The sequence below is a fragment of the Hypomesus nipponensis genome, chromosome 2 (assembly GCF_054491055.1).
Source record: "Hypomesus nipponensis isolate SF chromosome 2, ASM5449105v1, whole genome shotgun sequence".
In the NCBI taxonomy this organism is placed as follows: Eukaryota; Metazoa; Chordata; class Actinopteri; order Osmeriformes; family Osmeridae; genus Hypomesus; species Hypomesus nipponensis.
This window is the reverse complement of record NC_140362.1, coordinates 7,263,018-7,270,473: the sequence shown is the minus strand read 5'-3', so window position 1 is coordinate 7,270,473 and position 7,456 is coordinate 7,263,018. Positions and strand designations below refer to the sequence as shown.

Genomic DNA, 7,456 nt, shown 5'->3' with positions numbered 1-7,456 from the left:
TTGCGTTCCAAAGTACTGAGTGTTCAAAGTGTTTTTTTCTGGTATAACACCACAGGCCTCCTCTGCTCCTCGTGGGAACGATGGAACCCAAGTTTGGTGACAATCGCACAAATGGTTGCTGAGATAGGCTCTTGCGTCTCGTTTGGCGGCTTCGCCGCTGCCTGAGTGTATGACACTTACATAATTGTGTGGTTAATATAGAATAGCAGACAGATATAAATGTATTGTTTAAAAGTTATGACCATTCTAGTGATGAATGAGAAAACAGGCTAAAGCATTTAGAATGTCAAGATTCATTTCACATCACCACTTCTCAAATACCTTTGCATTCAATAAATTGCATCTGAAAATAACGGACACCACCACTGAAATATGCATTTTATGTGTTCAATAAAACACACACTTTATTTGTTTTGAACATTAAACTGTGAGGGGAATGATATCTCAGCAAAACAACAAACTTTCTACTGTAAATATTTTTTTTAATAAATAACTGCAAAGCAGAAGATATATAAATGCATAAACTCAACTGCAATCCCTGTTGAGAAAGGAGAGGGAGAAGACAGGGAGATAAAGAGGCAGGGGGAAGACAACACCAATAAACACATCCTTTTCCATCTACGCCTTGTCGCGATACTGGTCACACTCAGATGACTGCCAAAACGGAAAACAGTTCCTATTGCAAAGCAAGCAAAGTCGTTTGCCATTACATTTCGGCGCGCAAGAAACTACATTTGTTTTATTTTCAGTCCTATTTTTACGATCATAGCCATAGCATAGCCAGGCAGTGGTTCTCAAATCTGTCCTCAAATACCACCTGTTCTGCATGTTTTAGATGTTTCCCTGCTCCAACACACCTGATTCAAATGCATGTTTGTTACCAGGCTTCTACAGAGCTAGATAACGACCCATTTATTTCATCAGGTGTGTTGGAGCAGGAAAACATCTCATATGCAGGACAGGTGGTACCTGAGGACCGATTTGAGAACCACTGTGTTACAGGATTTTTTCCATTCTAGGGAATATGGGTTGTGTGAAGTGACGACAAAGGAGGGACTACAGGTTTTAGCATAATAATCCGATTATTATGAGTATTAGTCTTATGGGAAACAGAAACAAATAATATACATTGATACATACCCAGATGATGTTCCTGGCTGGGTATCAGGTTCAATCTCATTTTTCCATCTCCTCCTCGTCCTGGTCTTCCTCCAGCAGTTCCTGGTTCAGTAGGTCCTCCTCCTGTGTGGTAATCAACAGTCAGCTGCCTCCTCCTCTTGCAGGGATAGTCTTCCTTCACCTCTACAACAGAAAAAAAAAATTAGTAGCCTGCAGTGTGTTCTTCCCAAATCCGATAAACCATAACGTTGAACTGTGGACAGCCCTTTCACACCTTCCTTGCGAATAGTAAGATACAAACATCCTAAAATCACGTCTGTATGATGGATGGGTATAGCTATCTGCAAAAATATAGAAGGATGTTTCATGACATGAGAAAATCAACAAGCTAAACTTATCCAACTGCAGTAGCACACCAGTTTCCAGGCAGTTCTGAACCTACCTATCCCAACCTCAGGCAAATGTACGGAAGCAACAACATTGGCCCAAAAAGTTATTGATCTTTAGCTAAAATATGACATAGTATTGCTAGTAACTATTTACTTCACACACACAAAAAAGTTGATATAAGAAGAGATTTGCTGCTTGCCTGTCAACAAGCACCGATTGGGTGAAGTCGAAAAACTAACTAGCAGCATAGTTACTCCTCCGCGTAACTATCAAGGTTTTACTATATTCCACAATCGGCTAAATTGCCCAAAAAGTTATAAATATTTAGCTTAAAGTGTACATGGTGGTCCTAGCTAATGTTTGTTATCCAGGTTTCCCAAAATTAGCTAAATCGTTCTTCTTTTTGCTCACGTCACTCCAGTCCTAGTTCTACAAATAAATGCTTCGTAACTAAAACATTTGACTTTTAATTTGAACAATGTTGACAATATTGATAACACATGTAAAGAAACTTGTCTTACCTCGTATGATCGACTCAGTTTTCAAAATGAAGCAGTAAATCCAACTCTTGCGGTGATCTTACACCATACCATAGATATCCTTTATATGTCTGTGCGGTCAGAAATAGGACTCTACCAGCAGTTTCAAAAACGTGTTTGTTTTGTTGCCACGGTGATGGTGCAGCTAGGATTGCTAACAAGCTGGGCAGACAGAATAATATACATTTACCTAGCATCCACACCTCAAACAAGTTAACCTAGACGCAAAACTATAAGTCCAATCAAAAAAATGAGGATATTTTCCGAGACCCAAGACTCTGCCGAAACCAGAGATATCCTTTATATGTCTGTGTGGTCAGAAATACGACTCTACTGGCAGTTTAGAAATCGTCTTCCTTGTGCTTTTTCTGAGAAATGTGTCCCTAGATTTTACATTGGTCTCTAACGTGTTTGTTTGGTTGCCACGGTGATGGTGCAGCTATGATTGCTAACAAGCTTGGCAGAGAGAATAATATACGTTTACCTAGCATCCACACCTCAAACAAGTTAACCTAGACGCAAAACTATAAGTCCAATCAAAAAAATGAGGATATTTTCCGAGACCCAAGACTCTGCCGAAACCAGAGATGTCCTTTATATGTCTGTGCGGACAGAAATACGACTCTACTGGCAGTTTAGAAATCGTAGTCCTTGTGCTTTGTCTGAGAAATGTGTCACTAGATTTGCGTTGGTCTCTATGGGGCGAGAGTTGGACTTTGTCTCGCTTTCGTGGGGCTCTGAAAAAATGTGTAAGTCTGTTGGATTCCACAGACAACTGTCTACGACCAACACATAATTAGCTATCTATTGATCCAAAAATGGAGCATGAAGAGTGAAAATTGTGGCAATGCTGGCAAACTAGAAATAATTTTTGAAACTGATTTCGAAGCTCCCCTCCACTCTAAGCGTTTCAGTCAGCACTCTAGACTCTCACATAGACACCAATGTAAATCTCAGAAACGGTTTGAAAAACTAATGAAACATTATCAGTGATATAAAAAAAAGTTGAAAAGATATCAAAAAGGCTGAATTATAGAAAAAATAGTTTAGGGTTTTGTCAACATTTTAAAGTTTAAATGGTGGCTGTAGCTGAAAGATTGAGGAAGAAGAAGGATTTGAAGTTTAAGAGGATTGAGAGGATTTCAGACAAAAAACCATGTAAAAAATATGATGAATATTGATATTTTCCATGAAATCCAAAATGGCGGCCGCGTCAATTCGGTTATTATGAAAAGTTATAAATGGCCAGGCTAGATATCTCACAAGACATCAAGAGACAAAGAAATTACTTTATTAAGGTAAACACTTCAACAGTTATTAGACAAAACACGTTTATGCTTCCGGCCACGCCCCCTTTTAGTCACATGACACAATTTTTGGAGGACATCCTTAGAATAAAGTTCCGAGTATGCGTACCAACTTTGGTGTCACTGCTTCAAAGAACTGCTGAGATATGGCTTCACTTCCTGTTTGGCGGCTTTTCTGCAGAATTTGATTGGCTGTACCGGACAAACGGTTTTGAAAATCAAATATCCTTCGATAACTTTTGTGAGGCTTGGTCTGAAGATCATATCTGGTAATTTTGAAGAAGATTTGACAAAATTTGTAGGAGGAGTAGGCTTTTAAAGGTTTTTGATAAAACCGGAAATAGCGGAAAATCTATATAACCGGAAATTGACGCCATGGTGTGCATTGCACTCGGCTTGATCCAGGGAATCCAATGGTACCTCATTTTTGAAAATGGGACATACGGTTCAAAAGTTGCGTGTGTAAACACAACTCCAACTTTGACCCGTTGGTGGCGCTAGAGTGCCAAAGTATGGGACATGAAACTTTGTGACTTGGACCAGGGGACTGTCCCTAATGAGTGTGCCAAATTTCACAACTTTCGACCAAGCGCTTCTAGGGCCTGCCATAGACACCCAGTCTTAAGAATAATAATAATAAATATAGCTGCAAGCAGCAATGGAGGGGCCAAGCAGTCCAGAGCAGGACATGGCCTCCATAGCACTTGCGCAACAATTAAGTCACAATAACCTGTTGCACTCATGCAACACACCAAGTTTGGTTGAAATATCTGTTTGCGTTCCAAAGTACTGAGTGTTTAAAGTGTTTTTTTCCGGTGTAACACCACAGGCCTCCTCTGATCCTCTTGGGAACGATGGAACCCAAGTTCGGTGACAATCGCTAAAATGGTTGCTGAGTTACGCTCTAACGTGTCTTTTGTGGCTTCGCCGCCGCCTTTGATCGGCTCTACCGAACAAACGGTTTCGAAAATTTGAAAATCCATCAGACACCTTTGTGAAGCTTGGTCTGAAGATCATCTGTGCCAAATTTAGTAAACATTGGACAAAATTTGGGGCGTGTAAAAGGTTTTTACACTTTTCCATGAAATCCAAAATGGCGGCCGCGTCAATTCGGTTGTTATGAAATATTATCGATGGTCAAGCTTGATATCTCACAAGACATCAAGAGACAAAGAAATTACTTTATTAAGGTAAATACTTCAACTGTTATTAGCCAAAACACGTTTATGCTTCCGGCCACGCCCCCTTTTAGTCACATGACACCATTTTTGGAGGACATCCTTAGAATAAAGTTCAGAGTAAGCGTACCAACTTTGGTGTCACTGCCTCAAAGAACTGCTGAGATATCGCTTCACTTCCTGTTTGGCGGCTTTTCTGCAGAATTTGATTGGCTGTACCGGACAAACGGTTTTGAAAATCAAATATCCTTCGATAACTTTTGTGAGGCTTGGTCTGAAGATCATATCTGGTAATTTTGAAGAAGATTTGACAAAATTTGTAGGAGGAGTAGGCTTTTAAAGGTTTTTGATAAAACCGGAAATAGCGGAAAATCTATATAACCGGAAATTGACGCCATGGTGTGCATTGCACTCGGCTTGATCCAGGGAATCCAATGGTACCTCATTTTTGAAAATGGGACATACGGTTCAAAAGTTGCGTGTGTAAACACAACTCCAACTTTGACCCGTTGGTGGCGCTAGAGTGCCAAAGTATGGGACATGAAACTTTGTGACTTGGACCGGGGGACTGTCCCTAATGAGTGTGCCAAATTTCACAACTTTCGACCAAGCGCTTCTAGGGCCTGCCATAGACACCCAGTCTTAAGAATAATAATAATAATAATAATAATACTACCAATTACAATAGGTGCCTCGCAGCTTCGCTGCTTGGCCCCTAATAATAATAATAATAATAATACTACCAATTACAATAGGTGCCTCGCAGCTTCGCTGCTTGGCCCCTAATAATAAGAATATAACTGCAAGCAGTAATGGCGGATTCCTCCAAACACTGCAAACCATTGAACAATGTTTATTCTTGACAAATTGTAACTGTATAGAAGAATGTATGCTGCAGAATTACCAATGGCATACCAAATCTGAAATGCAATACCATCAAGATCCACAAGGGCCTTTATTTCAAGCCAGTAAGTGAAGGAAGGGGGCTTGGTGAGCTTATCCATTCCAGAAAGCCTTGTATCTTTATGCATTAAGGCGTGGCCTGTAGCGCCACCTATGGGTAATGGTGGGCCATTTGTGGTGTGGTAGTTACTCTTGGCCTATACTATTAATGTTTCAGGATTTTAAAAACTTTTTACCACTGCATATAAAATCGAAAATGCAATACCAACAGGATCCACATGGGCTTTGGGTAAAGTGTGGTAGTTACTCTTGGCCTGTACTGTCAATGTGTCAGGATTTGGAGACCTTTTTACTATTGCATACAAAGTAGGAAATGCAATGACACCAAGGTCCTCAAGGGCCTATGCTGATATTCAAGGAATGAGTTGGGGCTTGGTCAGCCCGCACAGTCCTGATATGTTGCGTGTATGTCTTGCCGCGCGTGTCAAGGGAAGAATGAGTGTGTGAGAATTTGGAGCATGCGCGGGGAGGAGCAGGGGACACATTTCATTGTAAATTTCCCTAGAAATTAGCCAAGCATGCATGTTTCAAAGATTCACCAAAAATCGACCTTTCATCTTAGAGTCAACTTTTTCTCAGATTTGTGTACTAAACATTCTCAAGAGTCTTCATATGAACTTGTTTGACTGGCTTACATGTAAAGCATTGCGAACCATTGAAAAATGTATATTCTTGACAAATTGTAACTGTATAGAAAAATCAATGCTGCAGAATTTCCAATGGGATACCAAATCTGAAATGCAATAACATCAAGATCCACAAGGGCCTTTATTTCAAGCCAAGAAGTGAAGTGCTTTAATCTTCACAAGAAGTGAAGTGCTTTGTGCTTTAAGGCGTGGCCTGTAGCGACACCTATTGGTAATGGTGGGCCATTTGTGGTGTGGTAGTTACTCTTGGCCTATACTATCAATGTTTCAGGATGTTTTTAACTTTTTACCATTGCATACAAAATCGGAAAAATATACCAACAATATCCACATGGGCTTTTGTTAAAGTGTTGTTGTTACTGTTGGCCTTTACTATCAATGTTTCAGGATTTGGAGAACTTTTTACCATGGCAAACAAAATCTGAAATGCAATACCATCAAGATCCACAAGGCCTTTGCAAAAGACCAAGGAATGAGTGGGGGCTTGGTAAGCCCACACTCTCCTGAAATGTTGCGTGTGCGTCTTGCCAAGCCCGCGCGTGTGTCAAGGGAAGACCTATGGGTAATAGTGGGCCATTTGTGGTGTGGTAGTTACTCTTGGTCTATACTATCAATGTTTCAGGATTTTTATAACTTTTTACCATTGTATACAAAATCGGAAAAGCAATACCAACAAGATCCACATGGGCTTTTTGTTAAACTGTTTCTTTGCCTATACTATCTATGTTTCAGGATTTTGAGACCTTTTTACCATTGCATACAAAATCGGAAATGCAATACCATCAAGATCCACATGGGCCTTTTTTCAAGCCAATACGTGAAGGGAGGGGGCTTGGTGAACCTATCCATTCCAGAAAGCCTTGTATCTTTGTGCTTTTGGGCGTGGCCTATAGCGCCACCTATGGGTAATGGTGGGCCATTTGAGGTGTGGTATTTACTCTTGGTCTATACTATCAATGTTTCAGGATTTGAGACCTTTTTACCATTGCATACAAAATCGGAAATGCAATACCATCAAGAGCCACATGGGCCTTTGCTAAAGACCAAGGAATGAGTGGGGGCTTGGTCAGCCCACACTCTCCTGAAATGTTGCGTGTGCGTCTTGGCCGCGCGTGTGTCAAGGGAAGGCTGAGTGTGTGTGAGATTTTGGAGCACGCGCGGGGAGGAGCAGGGGAGACATTCATTGGAAATTTGCCTAGAAATTAGCCAAGCAAGCATGTTTCAAATATTCACCAAAAATCGACCTTTCATCTTACAGTCAACTTTTTCACAGATTTGTGTTATGAACATTCTCAAGAGTCTTCATATGAACT

General features: G+C 40.5%; 1 long non-coding RNA gene across 1 annotated transcript; it reads right to left on the bottom strand.

The window, feature by feature from the left end:
* Nucleotides 1-373: 373 nt before the first annotated feature.
* Nucleotides 374-3,417, bottom strand: LOC146300623 (uncharacterized). The gene is made up of 2 exons (XR_014766417.1): nt 2,031-3,417; nt 374-1,302 (listed from the first exon to the last, which is right to left on the bottom strand). It is a non-coding gene; the product is annotated as an uncharacterized LOC146300623 (long non-coding RNA).
* Between the last annotated feature and the right edge of the window lie 4,039 nt (nt 3,418-7,456).